The sequence below is a fragment of the Macrobrachium nipponense genome, chromosome 28 (genome assembly GCF_015104395.2).
Source record: "Macrobrachium nipponense isolate FS-2020 chromosome 28, ASM1510439v2, whole genome shotgun sequence".
Classification (NCBI taxonomy): Eukaryota; Metazoa; Arthropoda; class Malacostraca; order Decapoda; family Palaemonidae; genus Macrobrachium; species Macrobrachium nipponense.
The window spans coordinates 12,102,032-12,104,531 of record NC_087217.1 but is presented as its reverse complement, the minus strand read 5'-3'; positions in this window follow the sequence as shown (position 1 = coordinate 12,104,531).

Below are 2,500 nucleotides of genomic sequence, written 5' to 3'. Positions count from 1 at the left end.
GGCACTGCTCAGTGCTGCCAGAATGGCCACTGGTGCAGCGAGTTGAGGTCGACTGGACCTGTGGCGGGTACTGGAGGTGCAATACCTCTCAGCGTGCCCTTGGAAATGGGAGACAGAGGCTCCTGTCTCTTTTGGAAGGCTAAGCCTTGTGGAAAGTGGACATTGTCCGCTGCTGGTAGTCGGCTAGGGCACCTAGGCCAATTCGTGGAGTGCCCTATTACGTTGCAGGTTTTGCAACGGAACTGTGAATGGTCAATCTCCCTCCTTGGTAACGGGGGAGACTGTTGGTGGACGTACTTCCTGGAGGAAGTAGAATTGCGATGGCTCCTTGCTTTGTAGTGATTTGTGTGGGGCTAGGACCCCTAGGCTTTTTGTTGAATTTTGAGGGAGACTTCATGTCTTGCCCTAGGAGGAGGTCATAACCTCCTGGGATGTAGCTTGCAACTGCAAGGGTACAAACTTTGGAGAAATGAGGTCGGGTGACTCTCAATTGCACGGTTGGAAGGATCAGCTTGATATGGTTGATACCTTCGATGGTGATTAGTTGTCGTCTATCGACGGTAGCCCCTCGGGGGATTCTGTCTTCCCGTATCAGGGAGACTTGAGCGCCAGAGTCGTCGTAGGCTCTGACGTGGCTTGGCTGATAATGACTTTGGAGGGGTGCAACAGTTATAGGGCCCTTAGCTGGGGGTCCTAGTGAAGAAGGATTGGTTACGGCCATTGCGATGGCAGGAATATTGCAATTAGCGCACCCTCCGTAATTTGCAGACATGTGACCCTTGCGGCCACAGTCTCGGCAGAACGTGTTCCAGAACCTCTTCCGTGGCACTGGATGATAAGACCGAGATGCCCCCACAGGTTGCGAATCTGTGGAGTCACCAAGGCTGGCAGTGTGCTCAGGCACAGGTGAAGAGTCCTCTCTGGCAGTGATTTGACGTGGGGAGGTTAAGGAAACCTCTGTGGAATCACCCTCGGAAACAAGTCTGGGGTTAACTGGTGGGCTTACCTCTTCCAAAAGGGAGGAGGTAGGCGGTAAAAGGGTAAGAGGCTGAGATCGGGCACTGGATCAGGACCAGGCTCGCAAATCGAAAGGATGTCAGGCTGACCAGAGACGGCGGGACTAAGAGAGACAGTGGGTGCAGGGCTGGAAGCTGGCCGAGTGGCTTGAGCTAGGATACTCTCCTTACGGGCCTTCTCCCGCTTGATGTCGAGTTCCTTCTCCTTGAGAGCGAGCTCATGCTTTCGCTCCTCTTCCCTTGCCTTCCTTTCTGCTTCTCTTTCTTTTCTCTCTGCTTCTCCGGCTTTTCTCTGGTTTTCCCTTTCTTCCTTTTCTTGCAGGCGCGCGGCAGCCTGCTGCGCCTTTATCCACTGGTCAAGTGCTGGTCCAGTGTAACCAGCCTCCTTGCCCAGAGTTATGAGGGCTCCGAGCTTCTCTAGCTCTCTGGCAAAGAAGTCGCGGGAAGCAGGGGAAGACATTTCCCTTAGGCTGCAGTAGAGGCTCGGAGGAAAATGAAAATAATGGCCAGGAAAGGGTACTGAATGGAAGGGGAGTGCCTACTGTGGAAAGTGGTACTCACTTGGAAATGGGTTCTGCGATAATGGTAAGGAAAAGTCTGAAACGACTGGGTGCTCGGTGGCACTTTGTGAATGGCACCTTCTGATGAGGTGAAAAAATCTAATGCAGTGTGCGGCGTACGTCACACTTACGGGCGTTCCCAACTTGGGAGATGTTGGAATGGGCTACCTGTAGGTCCAATACAGGTGCACGGCACTTATGAGGAGGCGTTCCTTGGTTCAGTGATCCAAAATGGTGGATACTTTAATGAATTGGACGTTCCGTAAGGACGGACACGCAGGTTTGACAGCACTTAGGGCTGGTATTGCGGCGCTTCGGGAGGCGTTCCCTTTGATGAGTGTTCCGAAGGATCACTGACCCTTGTACACGGACACACTAATTACTTGGGCGTTCCGTAAGGACGGACACGCAGGTTTAATGGCTACCTGTACGGCCTATACAGGTGCAATGGCCCTTATGGAGGCGTTCCTTGGAGCACTGGTATCGTGCTGGTGTGTCCCGGACACTACATGCAGTATACTTAAATATACTGAAGTGAAATGGCACTGCTCATGGCAGAGTGTAATGGTGGAGGAGAGAAAGTAAAAGGTGGGAGTACTTCAGCAGCCAGTCGATGAACAGTGTCAAGAATGAGTGGCACTGTAAAATGATAAGACCTGACGTGCACTGGTGGTGGCCAGTCCTAAACTGGTAACGACTTCCCTGTCTGGAAGTAATGAATTTGCGTGGCACACTGTGCGAATTGTGCTTGCGGTATACACAAGTCTTTCGTGATAAAGAAAATGAAAAGACCACTCGGGCAACAACAGGTAATGGAAATTCTAGAAATGCTCAGGCCCTCGCTGAAGTACTCGGTAAATGAAACAAATAAATGTTTGCAAACTGCAATGGACACATGCGCGTACGTATCACGCTGTGTAAATG